Consider the following 17,917-nt stretch of genomic DNA (forward strand, 5'->3'; position numbering starts at 1 on the left):
TTCATCGATTCTACTTTGCATAGTAAAGATATGTTGGAGAATTGCGATGCTAGTGGTCTTCCAAAATCAACAAGAGACTTGTTAGATCAATTTTTATGTCATAGAGTAGATGGTTGTTTATTTTATAGAAATGTTTGCTTAAATGAGAATTTTTCATAAGGGGGTGGCTTATCCAAGTTTGACATATTTTTTCAAGAGGGATGAAAACAAGATGTTGGGAGGAAAATAGTAAAAAAAAAGGTATATGAAACAATGAAATACATATTGAAGAGTGGGGGTGATGGCTTTAGACATGAATTGGTTGTAAAAGAAATCAGTGTGGCTAGTTTTATTTTAGATTTCAAGACAAATATTTTTTAAAAGTATGCAAGACATAGTCACATGTCTCAATTTTTAGGTCAACAATTTAGAATGTGTAAGGAGACTTTTCCCATTGGCACTATTATATCAGTTGTTGACTTTGCTAAGAACTACACATTGCAGCCTCACAATGAAACACAATCTCAGTATTACAACTCTATTTAGAGTGCTATTTTATCCACACAAAATATAAACATGCCCATGATAGTGCAGAAGATAATTAAAAGATTATTAGAGAATGTCATATTTATATGAGTGATGATAGATCTCAGTCTCATGAGTTTGTGCAACATTGTTTCAAGAATTATTTTGATTTCTTATAGGAGCATGAAATTTCTATGGATAGACATATCATTTGGTTAGATAACTATATAGGTCAATTCAAGAATGCTGACATGTTTTATTGGTTGTGTAGGATGCACATAGAGAGGGAGGTGCCTCATATTTGGAGTTATTTTGAGTTCAACCATGAGAAAGGGGAACATGATGGAGCAGGGGCATGTGTGAAGACAGCTCTAGTTAAGGAGCAATTGAAGATTTCAGGAGCATAGCTTCTTTTTTGTTGAACCATTGTTGATTGGGTGTAGTTCAAAATTATCATGGGGAGACTCTTGATTCAGTAGTATACAGGTTCTTTTGGTTGGTTGAGGAAGGGTTCATAGGTGATAGAATAGATTGTGCTACAATGAGAGACTCATCAAAAATGCATTCATTTTGGAGCTCTGATTCTAGTACATGAACCATTTGGACATGACAACTAGCTTGCTTTTGTCCTAGTTTTTTTTAGTGTAATTGGGATCACTATGAGTTGAATGAGTGGATAGACACATGGGCTCCACATTATCTTACTCCATTGTCTATCATACCCTCTATCAGAAATGATGACATGGAAAGTTCACTTGAGCACATTTCTTTGCATTGGTTGCACCATAAGGGAACGATGAGAAATCAGATTATTAGTTAGCACATTGTGTAAGAGGTAAACAAAACCTTGGACAACTCATCAAAGATGATGATGGATTTAGATATCCTACTAGTTTAGTGGTTGTCGCTAGAACATGGTTACGAACATACATGGTTAGAAGGAATGGAATTCCTATATTCAAAGACTATTAGAAGCACATAAAAATTCTCATAATTTCGCATCTTATTATAGCAACAAATATAAAGTTGCTCAAGTGTCAAGGAAGACCAAAAGTAAAAGAAATTTTTACTATTACTAATGCTGATTAGGAAGCCCTTTTGGAGACCCTAAAATACAGAGAGGACCCTACTAGAACACTCAAATAGGTATATTTACTTCTTATGTTATTTTGTTCATAATGATTCAGTGAACTGATGATTATCTTGTTTAATACAATACATTACGAATATATTTTATCATATTTGAATGTAGGTACATCATGAAGCATAGCCATGCATGAAGATAAAAATCTAAATAAGGAGTAGAATGATTATTCTATTTTTGACACTATGATTTTTGGTAGTTGTGTATTGATGTAATAGTGATGAAACACTTTATATATTATAAATGTAAACTTGTTGATTTAATGTAAGAAACAAAAATGATTTTACTTAATGTAATTTACGTGGAGGGACCTAATAAATGATGATTGTAATACATACTAACACCAAACTTGCACCGTACCCAATGCAAAAAACTTGAGAGAAGTAAAAAAAAATATTTTTTCTTTTAATAATAACCCTAGTGACACCTTTTTTTCTAGCCACAGAGAGCCTCCATCGTCCGCTGCCACCCATATCAAGGAGTCTCCAAGGTGCTCTAAGTGCATGTTGAGGTCGATCTTTCAAAGGTAATAACTCAAAGCTCGTGGGGGCTATCGATGAAATGTCAAATTATACAAGACGATCATGTCAAGGCCTAAAATAACCTATCTCATTTTTGAGAGATCACATTCAATTTCGATTCGGCACAATGATCTTGCTCAATGCCAAAGCTTGTAGTGTGCCTTAGTTCATAGGTGCACCACAACATAACTTGTAAAATATTCATCTTGGAATTGAATCATCAATTCCATTAGCTTTGGATGGGTAGGTGAACCCTAGTGACACCCTTGTTTTAGCCATGGAGAGCCTCCATCATCTGTGGCTGACCCGTACCAAGGATTCTCCAAGGTGCTCTAAGTGCGTGTCGAGGTCAATCTTCTAAGGATTGTAACTTGGAGCTTGTGGGGGCTATAAAAATAAAATTGAATGCTACAAGATGGTCATGTCAAGGCCTAAAATAACCTATCTCATTTTTGAGAGATCACATTGTGTTTGGATTCGGCACAACAATCTCGCTCGATGCCAAAACTCGTAGGGTGCCTCAGTTCATAGGTGCACCACAGTGTATGTTTAAAATCACTAATCTTGGCATCAAATCGTCAGTGCCATTAGCTCTAGATTGGTGGATGAACCATAGTGACACCCTTGTTCCAGCTGTAGAGAGCCTCCATTTTTCATAGCCACCCCATACTAAAGAGTCTACAAGGTGCTCTAAGTGCATATTGAGGTCGATCTTCCAAGGGTTGTAACTTGGAGCTGATGAGGGCTCCAATGTGCTCTAAGTGCATATTGAGGTCAATATTTCAAGGGTCATAACTCAGAGCTCATGAGGGCTATCAATTGATAACCCCTTACTAAGTTTGGTGAACTCGTGTAATTGAGAATTTGAAGCTATAGCAATTTTTTTTGAAATTTTTTTTTGAAAATTGCAAAAGTTGCAAAATTGCAATTTTGCAACTTTTGCAACTTTTTCTTCCAAAGTGAAAATGAGTGCAAAGAGTTAGTTAGGGGTTTGAGCATGACCGTAAAAGGTTAGAAACACCTATATAAGGTGTGAAATGATAGAATGCATTAATGAAGCCAGTTTACATGAAAGTTGCATTATATGCAAAATATCGCCTAGAAGGCTAATGATGGGAATGTAAGGGATTACATGGTTTGTAGTGCTATATGGGGTGGAAAATGTCTTATTAGGGCCTTTAGATTCTGATTAGATCAATAATGGGCAACCAATATAATGAAAATTTAAATTACAATTAAAACTTGAGAATAAGTTGTCATTAATCGATTCAAAGGGAGTAGAAGTCAGTTAGTGGAGAAAGTTTGTCAGTTTATAAGTCCTAGAGAGTATCTTTTAGGTATATTGTTCAAATAAAAATAATATGTACAATGTATGATTAATAAGAAGTAATAAAACAAAGTTTGTTTCTGCAATTTGTATCATTTTCCATTGTTACACTTTGTTGGTAACATGTTTTTAATGAGATTGTCAAAGGAAGATTATTTTGTCGCATAATTTTTAGTGCTTTTGTGGGGGCCATATCTCAATTTTCCACCATTGGATTGGCCTAATTTTTGGATATGTTATGGAGGGACGAGTGATCTAATCAATTGATGGTTAGATTGAGTAAATAAGTTATAGTTCAAAAGTTATGAATGATTTTTGGGTCTATACAAAGGACAACAAGAAGGTATGTTTTGGATGATTTGGTTCCTAAGTTTTGTTAAGTGTGTTGAGATTATATTTGAAGCCAAGAGTTAGTTCCAAGGTTGAAGGTGGAGTTTAAAATTAGATTTTGGGTTATGTGAACCTTGTGTAGGAGGTTTAAAAGTGTGTTGATGTTATTGTCTAAAATGCCATGGATCTTTGTTGAAGCCTTTGAGTTCATCCCAATTTCTTGATAGACTACCATCCTTTTGTGAATCCCCTTACTTAAATTAATGTTTATTAAAGGTGTACCGAAGGGCTCTACATCATTTGACCAAGATAAGGAATAAATCCAATCTAAAACTAAAACCACAAGGAAAACAATGGGTTTCCATATGTCACTCATTTCTATGGTTTTTCTCTATAAATAAGGTTTCCCTAATTTTATTACTCTGAATCACATGATAGAAAGTGAACGGTCATATATTAACTATAGAATTTTTTATAGAAAAAAGTTATAACTCATGATAGCATTTCAAATTAAACATTGCATCCATATTTGATAATAAAGGTTGTTAAAATCTTAATGACAAATTATTTTATTTAAATCAAATATAACAAACATGATCAAAATTAATGATATTCCATAAACATGAACAATACACATGAGCCATGATAAATTGAACAATACTAGATACTAAATTAATATGTATATCATTATGCACATAAATGACAAAAATATATATCAAAATACATGTATCCATAGACAAATTACAAAACTATATATATCAAATTTCATGTATCCATAGACAAATTTTACAAATATATATCAAAATACATAGATCCATATACAAAACGTGCTGGGTCATGCCATCGAAATGTGTATAATATCAATGTTTCTGTAAACAATGTGGCATATGCCATCTCAAAATGTCTCATGATGCATCCCATGACAACTATACTATCCTAGGCTACTAGTGGATGATCAAAATGAAGCCTCTTCATTGTACTAGGTGGATCAAATGCCTCCTACATAAACAAAAAGGGAAACCCCAAAGTTAGACTACTAAATTTATATGATTCTTTGGATTGAATTACTCAAATAAATAATGATCTTTTTTTTAATGAAGATTTATGCTCTTAAACTTTCATCATAAATACCTCTCTCCTCAACCTATTGCATTGGTCAGGAATCCTCTCGTATGCCCTTGACAATGCTTGTATGATGGGGACACAAACCAAGCACATAATGGACACAACAGAAAAGGGGAAATTATATTAACTAAGAAAATAAGCTAGTACAACAGTACAGGGAAAATAAACTTCAAAACATGCCCTAAGGGCTTTCAATAGCATAAATCTGGAGATAATTTCTCCTTTCAGTACCTCCTCTTAAACTCCACTCCGAACTGCCTTTTACAATGCCAGGAATCTCCTTAAATAGACCCCAGAGGGTTAAGGACTAGGAATACATTCTTTAAAGTGCTAGCAGGCATCCACTGACCAAATAGAAGGCTCTAGAAGCTGCATTAGAAGTCAGTGCAAATCTAGAAGAATCTAGAAATGGTAATCGAACTTTTGGGAGGCATAACTTTTGAACTGTAGCTCCGATTGATGAACCGTTTACATTTCCAAAAAGCTCTCGAAGTGCTCTATAGCCCTATGGACTAGCTTCACTCGTCTCCCATTTTTTGGCCCTTTTTGAGGTCATTTAATGCCCCTAACCTGACTTTGAAGCATTCTTAGGAGGTCTCCAAAACCCAAAAAATTGCAATAACTTTCAAACCGTGGGGCCTTTTGACCTGATTCTTTTTTTTGGAATGCTCTAAATTACAATTACATTCATCTAGCCTATTTACACCTCCTAGTTCACCAAAATGATGTCTCAATTACATACTCCTATTTTTTTGGGATTTACACGAACACTGATAGTGGAACTGTGAGAGTTGGAACCTTTATTTGACCCAAATGCGTATCCAAAAATGAAAACACATGAATCAAAAACTAAGTCTAAGTATATTTTTTTGGGTGACACAGGATTGCCCTTATACCTCTGGATGCTCCTGCATCATTGTACCTCTTTGATCATGGACTGTGTATGTTCAAATATGTTTGTTAGATGAATCTACAACTTAAACTATAACATTATAATTCATAGCATGCTAAATTTATAACATATAATCAAGAATTAAAACTACAACTTACTAGTGTAGGCTCCTCCTCAGGATATAGTGGCTACATCATCAAAGATACAAAACTCTCTCGGCCAACCTCATGTACACTAGGAGTTTCCTATGAGATACAAAATACTAGTTGTTAATATTAGGGAAATTAGTTTTTAATTTATTTATGAAAATAAGGAAAATAAAAAATAAATGATACTTATACATACAATGGGGCTCTCAGTGCAAATGGAAATGCTTGAGCATCTATGACGCATAATTCTACATGGGCTCATGGCTAGTAGCCATGCTCTATACAATAAAGAATGTAATTAAATTTCATTACCACAAATATTTTACAAGAATGCATCAATATTTAATCATATAGAAAGCACCCAATTACCTTTCCTTTGTTAATGGGTCCTAGCTCATCCCCTACACTTTGTCCCCCAGGGACAGGTGATACTTGTAAGATAAAAGAAAGATTAGAAACCATATATGCTACAATATCAAATAGAAAAAATAATGAGAACACAAGATAATGTACTATAGATGTCTAAAGGCCAAATGAAATAGCTGAGAGCATGGCATCATCAACCTATCTTAACTCCTCCTCAGTCATCAACTAAACATGAATGAAGATCACATACATGTAGAAGTCAGTATGGCTTAAAAATTAAAATTACTATATTATAAAGATTAACTTTAAATCACATATGTAGTAATAAAAAAATGTAAACACATATTGACATAGGAGTCCATGCCTCTGCATGCCCCTCCTCTCTCGCATTAGGGTTTGTAGCCTCTACATGTGCATCTGGTGTATCCTTGTCAAATACAAACTGATACTCAGAATGATCACCTATGGGACCCAAAAAAATTCTTGCATATTATGTAAGGATGGGGCAAACAGACATGTGATGAGCTTGATGATGATGAACTAGCACCAACATCATCAACATGGGGAGGGAACACTAACCTAGCTTGGGATATCAATAGGCTACTCAATCTATGGATGGCTCTAATAGTCTAAGAGCTAGCCTCTATAATGATATCAGGATGCCGCACTTGAGGAGGAGGGAGACATTAGTAGGGGTGGAAAAAGTGCTAGCTTTCTTCCACTAGGAAGAGGGTCTATCCTAAGGAGCTCCTCCTTGTACACACATGTTGGGCTTCATGCTCCAATAGCTCATCTTGAGGCCCAACACAAAATTTGCATACAATTTTCTAAGGAAATAAAATGGCACCTCTGAATTGCCATGTGGAGAGATGTCAAAAACCATCCACCAATGATCCAAAAAGTTTTCGTGTATGGCGTCATTTATGCACCATTTAATCTATAGTTAGGACTTTCTGTGGTCAACTGGTAAACTAGATTTTGGGTTTGCAAAAAGGGCAACTAAATCATCTTTACTTATATTGAGGGCCAAAAGCTCATCATAGTCCAACCCATCATCAAACATCTCATGCATTTTGTCACACCAATGAAGAGCAACATTTTGTTCCTCATTAAGTGTTTCAATGTTATCCAGTATGGTATTTAACGTGGATAATATAGGAGCCAATGCAAGTATAGTATTATATGTTGTTCACAAAGTCCTCAATTCAGCGAGATTTTCAAATATCAATTTCTCAATTTTAGGAGGGTTTTTAGGGGGTAGAGGATCATTTGTTGGATGATTTTGAGGGGACACTAGAGAATTTGGTGGGTGGTTATGAAGAACAATATTTCTTGCCTCAGCATCATCATTTCGATCAGCCATACCTATTAATTCACAAAATATAATTTCTATTAAAAAAACCTAAATTTCAAAAATTTCTATCAAAAAACCAAAATTTTAACAAATTCAATTAAAAATAACAAAATTATAATAAAATTGATTGAAAATATTAAAAAAAGCATAAAATCACTAACCTATATTGTGTATATGATCGCAGATCAGATATTTGAGTTCAAAACCAAAAATACAATGTGAACAAATAGCCCTCGAGTTTGTCATTTAAAAAAAAAATCACAGTACAGGTATTGGGTATTCGATTTCATATCAGATATCCAATAATAAATCAGATATCTGATATGAAATTGGATATTCGATAAGGATTGGGACTACTTTTTAGCTTTAGTATCAGGATGGGTGGAAAAATGTTAGAGCATATTTTGAAACATTTTTAGACATTTTCAAACTCTATTTTTTTCACATTGCCACTTTTTGGCACACCATGATCTTACACATATCCACATGTATCTATGTATTTATATTTATATATGTATATACATACATATATATGTGTGTGGGTGTGTGTGTGTTTGTAGAGAGAGAGAGAGAGAGAGAGAGAGAGAGAGAGAGAGAGAGAGAGAGAGAGAGAGAGAGTATTTACAACTTGAGGGTTCATAGAAGAAGAAGAAGGAAAATAGAAAGAGGAAATAGGAAGAGATGATAAAACTAGTGTTCTAGAATAAGGTAAGAGAGATATGGAAATCTTAGGAGTACTTCAAAATAATAATTGATATGTGTTCCAAAACAAGGAAGAAGGAAAGAGTTTCAACATATACCATCAAGCCTGAATATTTTTCTTGTTTAAGTTTTACAAAGGTCTTAACCCTCAGATTCCTAGCTCAGTCCCTTCCGCACTCAAGAAAAATGATGTTTTCTAGACATTGCGCCCTTCTAAAAGAAAAAGGGATAATAAGGAGCCCTCTTCCACTATTATGAAAGTTAAAATCGAGAAAATAGAAGTGTTGGATGTGGAAAGTACTAGAGATATGGCTATGAAGGGAACCTAGAGGTTTAGCAAGAGAGTGAGAGACAAGAACCTCTCTACCCCTTCTAGCAAGGAAATACTAATAATTCAGAATTTAGAAAGAACTTTACGTAAAAAGGAGGCCTTTCACCTAAAAGAAAAGATACTAAGAGAAACTATAGTGAAGAAGACGATGGGGAGATATCTTGTGAGGATAAGAATTATGAGACTCTTGAATGGGCTTGGGACAATCCTATGCCTTCTAGGAAGTCAAATATTTAAAAAGTAAGGCCAAAACCCATGATTCTCCAAAAGAGTTTGATATGGGTGATGATGGGATGGTTACCTCCTCTGCTAGGGCTTTAAAATTGGAATGTCCAAACTAGGGGAGTGAGAATAAAAAGAAGGTATAGGCTAAGAAGTCCATAGGAGGTGACGACAAGAATGAGGAGAAGACTTTTCAATAGGCCATTGTTGACAACCATCTCCCTATTAATCAAGATTTTTCCAAGTTGGAGGAGTCCATTATCATCCTATTAAAAAAGAATGAGAACGTGGAGGACAATTTTGATAGGGTAGTCAATTTTTTTGCTTGTTTGATGCATTATTTTTTGAACACCCTCTATCTTCTACAAGTCAAGAAGGAGGAGAGAAAGTAAACTAAGGACATGAAGACTACCTGCTCGATGTATGCATTCTTGGTAGATGATTGGTGACAACTTCTACTTAAGAACTCAAGGAACCAGAAGAAGGATTGTTAGCTCTTGGTCCAGTTTCTTCTCCTTTTTGTCGTTTATGTTTACTAGTTATTGTTTTTCTCATGGGATGTATTATGTTATAAATCACTAGACTTGGTTTATGTCAAGAAATGTTAAGAGGGAAAAGTTTTTGTATAGTTATGACAATATGTTATCTGATATCTGTAGTAGGTTTAAGTAAAGGAATATTTTAGCATGGGGGTTTTTGGTATAATAAAGGGGGTTGGTTAGTTGTATGGTAATGACTTTTGGCTGATCTTTAGCCTTATTTTCCTATTGATGGATCAGTCCCCATTTTGGCTTCTTTTCTAATATATAAAAAAAATTAAAACATATGAGAAAGATTGCCACTTGAAAAATAACAAGAAGATTTATATGGATGCCTTAATAAAAGTCTAAGTAAAAAGGTAACGAAAGTAAAAGAAGCTGAAGCAAATGTAAAGAAATGAGTACCCCTCATAGACAATGGTTAAGATTAGAAAAAGGAAGGAAAAGTAGAGGATTTTCATGTATCAATTAGTAAAGAAGAATCAAATTTCTAGAAAGTGCATATATCCATTGAGGAAGAATACCAAATAAGTTTGAGGTGGAGTAGGTAGAGATGTTGATGATGGTAGAAGAAAAGGTATTAAGTGTGATAGTGTTGAACAGGATGGATTAATAAATTTAATATTGTTAATGAAAAATATGATAGTTTTGCATTAAATGTATGATTAGGTTGACGGTAAATCACAAAAGTTGCTAATAATACTTGAGAAGAAAACATATTTTATGTTTAATTTTCATACTTTTTATATTTCTTTAAGCATAGGATAAAACAAAATAAGATTGGAAAGGGAATCAATGTTTTCTTAATAGGTCTATATTCTTAAGAAAGAGGATAAGAAAATGGAGAGTTAAGATGACACATAGTGGTGATGTCAAAACATTAAAGGATGCATGTTTCCTGTATCTATCTAAGTTAAAGGGGATAAAAGGTGAAGAATAATTATATTACCTACGAGGTTATGTGAAGTGAGAAGATCTATTACATCTCCATTTCTAAGGGACATGGAATTGTTTTGAGTGATGTTGTATTGTGTAAGAATATCTCTTCAGTTTAATATCTCATGAAGGATTTTGATATTTACTTCTTTTTTTTTTGTTTAATATCATTTCAAGGTTCTATAAGGTCCTCAAGAGAATTAGAAACCAATTCAAATTGTGTTTTTAGGCACATTAACCCACTTTTCCAATGAAGACCTATAAGGTTTTGATAAAGTCAAGCATGATCAACCCACTCAGTTTGTCCAAATTGTGTGGAATTAATGCAATTGGATTAATATTGTTTATTTTTTCATGTATTAGAATCATTAATAAGTTTTTGGCATCATATTTTCAAGTTAATAAAAAATTTGCAGTCAAAAAAAGTTGCCAATACAAAAAAAAAAAGGGTTTGGAGATGTTTAAGAAAAGGAAGTTGAATATTAGGTAAATTTTTTTAATAGTTGTAACTAATCAAAATAGTTTGGAATATTAATAAATTAATATTGTTCCATTATTATATGATGAGAGGTGGATTTTTGTAGAGTTGGAATACATAAAAAGTGAATAAAAAGTAATAAATTTCTAATTTTATGTGTTTTTTTCATTTCCAAACATTTGTTTCTTGCATATATAGATATTTTTTATATGGAATTGATTTTATTTGATACTCCTTAGAGTATAATTTCCAATGAAATTGATTGGGTATGATTTCATTATGTTTTAAAAATGGTAGAGCTAATTTTCTAAAAAATGTTTGTACAACTTGCTAGGGAAATCAATGATCACATTAAATTATGTATCTCCCATTTCCTCTAGTGGATAATTCTCAAATTTTAGGAAATTAATTTTTTATTAATTCTTTCATATTCAAAAGGTTTGGATTTAATGGTCAAGATTTATATAGATACGTATGATGCCCTACATCTCATTTTAGTATTTTAGACTCATAAAAGTTGGCAAAATGAGTAGTTTGGGGATCTAATTTGATGAATCCTTTGGCCAAGAGGGTGCGGGATTATTTGGAGAAGACATGAAAATATTTCTCAATCTATTTGAAGTAGTTACAAGTAGTGTTCAAACATATACATTTTAAATAAACCCTCCTTGAAAGAGACCAAAATGAGAGCTTTCTTATTTGCTGCATTAATGAGTGTTCCTTGTTGCAAATTTTTTATTTTGAGAGTTTTTGTAAGCTATTAAGAATGTTTGAACCAATTTTGAGGGTTTAGGGAAATCTTTTTGAGTAATTAATTTGTAAAAGTTGCATTATTAAGCTTAAGTTATGCAAATTCAATCAAAATTTGTGCAAAACATTAAAAAAAATTACATGATAATTTTGAAATATTTTATATAACTATTAAGAGGTACTCATATCAAGTTTCATAGTGGGGATATTGTGTGTTGGTTTCAAAATATATAAAAAGTTCTTTGGTGGCTTCTAATTGACTTCTAGATCATATTGCTAAACTCTATTTTGTAGTCATGTTACAAAGAAACTTGTAATCAATTGTAGTCATGTATGAGAAAAAAGGGTCTTTGGAAAACAATTTTTAGAGATTTTTTTTAGTGTCTAAGAAAGTGTGATGATTTTTTTTGTTAACAAGGGCTAGTTGCATTTGGGGCTTATTGTGTATAAAATGTGATAATTAAAATACTTTAGATTCATGAAAATGATAGAAGGTGTAAGGATGGTTTATAGAGTTATTTCTAGGGTTCTTCTTGTTGGGACTCAAAATTGAAGCACTGATATTGAGTACCATTATAAAATCCAATTCAAATTGAGCCCATATAAAAACTTTTCATGCATGTGTACCTAACCATAATTTTGAGAACTATGAGGTGTTTCAACTATTTAAAACCTTTCATTTGGTATATACATGCATTCCATTAAGTTTCATTTTGAGTTATGCTTAAATCTGCATTTTTGCCGAAGTGTTAAACAACAACAAGAAATCTAGTTTGCAATTGAATATCTTCCACCTGATTAAGTTCCATGACTCACTACTTTGAGAGTGTTTAGTATTCATATTAGAGAACCTATGTTTCATATTTCAAGATAGCTTGATATGTTTTGACTAGGTCTTGAATCCCTCAAAAGTTGGTTTCTTACTATTGTGTTGATGCATATTTTTCAAAATTTTGGGTAGCCCTATTTGACTAGTTATAACTTTGATGTTAGCAAGTGCACAAACCCTAGTATCACACATGTAATTTTTTGTATAGACTATGAATTGAGAGTGCTATTGTAATTATAATTAACTGGGAAAGCCTCAAGGATGACTAAAGGAATTATTACAAAGATATGGTATAAAGGAAATGTGTTTTACTTGAATTTAATGTGTATCCATTGTTGCAAGAAGTGTGAAGTGTGAAAATAATCATAATTCTTACTAAATGCATGTAAGTGATTCAAGGTATTATTGAATGTGAGATTTGTGATCTAGTTACAAGATCAAAATGAGTAGTAGTCCGGTTGACAAGACAAAGAAAGAGGAAGGAACAATATAGTATAGTTCTATTATTTTGCAAGGAATAATAGAGAAATAATTTGGACAGTGGGTTCATTGTTCTTGCCCTTGAAGCTATTTGGGAAGTGGGCCCAATTATCTTCCATAACTCCTAAAAATGATTCAAAGTCTCCTAATAGGGACTCGTCTATACTGAATGTATTCATGTAGACTTTTAATAGGGTTCATTCTCTAACAAGGGACATTTATATTACTACATCATCTTGGGGGCACCATCTCCAACAGGGTTTTCCATCTAATCAAGGGTTTCCCTAGTTAACATATCTGGCATTATTGTGTATGAGTATATTGTTTTGGTTTTAGTTTATTTCACTCATATTGTTAAGTTTGTTTAAGGTTGATAATTGTGATAATATTTGGATAACTAATTCACCCACCCACCACGTCTCAGTTATATTAGTGGACTATATATTCTAACCATTGGTATGAAAGCTTTAGATGCTTAAAGGATAAGCTCAACAACTTTGGAAGATCAATGGAAAATATTTTCATAAAAGATAGTCCTAGATTTGATGGGGTCAACTATGATAGTTGGAAGGACAAGATGAAGACTCGTCTATTATGCATGGGTCTAGGATATAGGATCTTGACAAAGAGTAAGAAGAAAATTGTTAAAGAATAAAAGATTGAAGGATGCAATGAAGAAGAGAGAGATCTATTCATGTGTAACATGAGAACTAGAGAAGCTTTACTTATATCTCTTCAAAGACTAAATATAGATAGATAAAGTCTCTTGAAACATCTTATGAAATTTGGAAAGTACTAGAATCTACTTTTGAATGTAATGATCATGCAAAGAGAATGAAATTATAGAATTGGATATGTGCATTTGAAGATGCTAAAATGATGGAAGATGAACTTGTAAGAAGTTGTATTGGAAGAATAATAGAAATTTTTGCAAGAATTTGGTCTCATGGTGCAATGAAGGAAAAATATGAAGTTACATGGAAGATTTTGAAAATTTTCACACCACCATTCAAGCAAGTAGATCAAAAGATTAAGCTAGTAATGCCCTACACTAAGGATTAGAATCAATAGAAGTAGATCTGAGACAGCTTGGAGATCTAGCAAGAATCAAAATAACTTTTAGTGCCTTAAAATTTGACCTAATCTAAAGGGAGTGCAAACACATGTGGAGATTTTGTTGGTAGCAATAGATATGATGAAGACAAGAAGATTGAGGAAGGAATAACCCTTCTTGTGAGAAGAGAAAAGATGGTAAGAAAATCTATAAATGTTGGACTTGTGATCAATTTGGTCATTATGCATCTAAATATCCTAAAAGAGATAAAAAGTATAAGGGAAAGTTTAAGCCTAGAAGAAATAAAGATGAAGAATCTAATGAGAAAGATCAAAGTGAAAGTGATGATGAATTGGGATTTGTGGCTATCAAGGAAGATGATCTTGATAGAGAAATTAGAGAAGAGCTCCAATTTCCCAAGTGGAAAAGAAATATAATTGGATAATATACAATGGTTGTTCACGTCACATGACTAGTGATATGAACAAGTTAAGATCAAGAATCATGATGGAGGTATTTTTAAAGTTGGTAACAATGTAGCCTATCATATAATATGATTTTGATCCATTATTCTTGATGGTAAACTAATACTAATGATGTTTCTTTTGTTGATGAATTGAAGCATAACTTGTTGAGTGTTGGATAGTTGGTGGACAAGGGTTATCATTTGCAATTAAATGAGAAGACCTACATCATCAAAGATAGAGATGGTAAGATAATTGGAACTAACACTAGATCTAGAGGTAATATATTTTAGTTGAATCCTACTTAAATGACATGTTAGGTAGGTAAAGTGGATAACAATTGGTTGTGGAATAAAAGATTTTGTCACATAAACTTTGATAATATTGTGAAGGTTAGTAGCACTTTTGCAATCAAAGACTTGCGAAAGATTACAAAGCCTACTGATGTTGTGTGTAAAGAATGTATTTTGGCCGAGCAGAAGAAACTTTCATTTCTTAGCAAGAACTTCACTACCACAAAGAAGGTGGAGATTTTTTAGATAGATTTAAGTGGTCCCTCTAGAACAAGAGGATTCTATTGTGAAATGCATTTTATGATTTTTGTTGATGATTTGACTAGAATGATGTGGGTAGACTTTCTTAAAGAGAAATTTGAAGCTCTTGAGAAGTTTAAGAAATTTAAGAATAGAGTTGAGAAAGAATTTTTTGTTAAGATAAATAGTTTGAGATTTGATAGAAGAGGAGAATTCATATCTAGAGAGTTTAACATATTTTGTGAAGATAATCAAATTAAAACATAACTGTCTTCATCTAGAACACCAAGAAAAATGGGATTGTTGAAAGAAGAAATAAGTCAGTAGCAAGAGTGATGTTGTTTGAGAATGATTTTTCTAAGACATTTAGGAGAGAAGTAGTCAATACAACAGTATACACTCTAAATAGAAATATATAAAAGAATGTATGAAAAAGATACCTTATGAACTATGATCTAGTCATTCACCATTAGCTAAGCATTCCAAAATATTTGGGAGAAAATGTTATATTAAGAAAGATGATGACATTGGTAAGTTTGATGCAAGAAGTGATGAAGGTATGTTTTTAAGTTATTTGTTGAAAAGAAATATATACAAATGTTTTAATTATAGAACTAAGATAATAGCTGAATGTGAAAATGTAAGGATTGATGAAAAGTTTGGAACTAAGGAAAATATGGTAGAATATAATTCAGATGATGAAGAAGATAATTCTAGAATTGTTAGATAGAATGCTAAAGTTTTCTTTGAGACTAACAATGATTTGCAGAATGATGTACTAACTATTGAGCAAAGAGGAGACAATAGATATGAATTGAGAGAAGAGATTAGAACTAAGATGTCAAATCCTACCTCTAATAGGAATCTAACAAAGAATAACCCTCCTAAGTAGATAATTGGAAGCAAAGAAAAAGGTGTGATGAAAAGTAACATAGTAAATAAGGAGATATGTTTGATATCTCAATTTGAGCCTAAGAGAATAGATGAAGCATGTAAAGATGATCATTGGATTCAAGAAATGAAGAAAGAATTAGATTTAGTTGTGAAGAATGATACATGGAAGTTAGTTCCTAAACCTAAAGACAAGAATGTGATAGGAACCAAGTTGGTATTAAGAAACAAGATGAATGAGCAAGGCAAGTTTGTGACAAACAAGGCTAGACTTGTATGCAAGGGATATTTAGAGCAAGAAGGCATAGACTATGAAGAGACATATGCACCTATAGCCAAAATTGAAGTAGTAAGGATGTTCTTAACTTATGCAACAAATTAGAAGTTGGAGGTTTATTAGATGGATGTTAAATTAACCTTTCTAAATGGAGAACTTGAAGAAGAGGAATATATTGAGTAGTCTAAAGGTTTTCCTTTATCAAAAAAAAAAAGACATAGTATGCAGACTAAAGAAATATTTATATCATCTAAAGAAAGCACCTACAACCTGGTATGCAAGGTTCGATAGTTATTTGGAAAAACTTGGATTTGGTAAAGGTATGGCAGACAGTAACTCATAGTTGAAAGAAGTTGAAAATGGTTTGCTGATTATCGTAATATTTGTTGATAACATCATTTTTGGAGGTAAAGATGAAGCAAGTGATAAGTTTGCTAAAGAGATGAAGAATGAGTTTGAAATGAGCATGATAGGATAAATGAAGTTTTTCCTAGGATTGTCGATTGTATTGAATAGTTATGGTATTTTTATTTCACAAGCTAAGTACTTGAATGATCTATTGAAAAGGTTTAGTTTGAAAAGTTGTAAATCTTTTGTTACACCTATGATAACTGGTCACAAGTTATCTAGAGAATATGAGACACCTACAATAGAGTAGAAGAAATATAGATCCATGATTGGAGGATTGTAGTATGTGACTCAAACTAGACAAGATATAGTGAATGCAGTTGGGATCGTAGCTTAGTTGATCCTAAGGAGTATCATTTTGTAGTAGTGAAGAGAATATTTAGATATTTGAAAAGGACATTTGCCCATGGAATTTGGTATGATAGATCAAGTGATTCCACTTTATGTGTATATATTAACATAGATTGGGTAGGCAGTATGGATGAGAGAAAGAGCACTAGTGGTAGAGCATTATTTCTTGAAGAAGATTGGTTTCTTGGTTAAGAAAGAAGCAAGATTGTATTTTGTGGATTACTGCTGAGGCCAAGTATGTTGCAACAAAAAATAATTCTAATCAAGTTATGTGGATGAAACAGATGCTAAAGATTATTAGAATTGAGTTTGAAGAACAATTAATCATTTATTGTGATAACACAAGTACATTAAGCATGTCCAAGAATCTTGTATTGCATTCTAAGACAATTCATATATTTGTTACGTATCATGTGCTGAGAGAGAAAGAAATGAAAAAGGATATCAAATTGGAGTATGTGAGTACTAAAGATTAGATTGTAGATATTTTTATGAATTCTTTGCCTAAAGATACATTTGAGTACTTGAGAGGTATACTTGGGGTTATGCTCCTGCCTACTTCTGAGTAAGTGATGTAGTAAGTGCATTAGTCTAATTGTATAGAGCACTATTGTTAGCCTAGACTCATTTCTGATGCTTCCCATATGGGGGAGTATATGTGATGACCCAAGTCACTAAGGACTCTTGATATTTGGTATTGAATAGTGTATTTGGATACTTGAACTTATTGGACACTTGGTACATCATATTAGCAATTGGCATTTATCAATTGGTATGTAGTAATATTAAGATTAAGGTGTTAGAAGATTGTGTTGATAATAGATTGAAAAGAGATTGTTAAAGAAGGAGATTTTTAAAGAGGGGCATTATATGTTTCAATCATTATTTTGTCACTAATGTCAAACTTGCTATTTGCTAGTAAGAAAACTTCTTTTATGATTTAAGTACTATCACTTATTT

Source organism: Cupressus sempervirens, chromosome 4 (assembly GCF_028749045.1).
Source record: "Cupressus sempervirens isolate cs-2001-9-10 chromosome 4, ASM2874904v1, whole genome shotgun sequence".
NCBI lineage: Eukaryota > Viridiplantae > Streptophyta > Pinopsida > Cupressales > Cupressaceae > Cupressus > Cupressus sempervirens.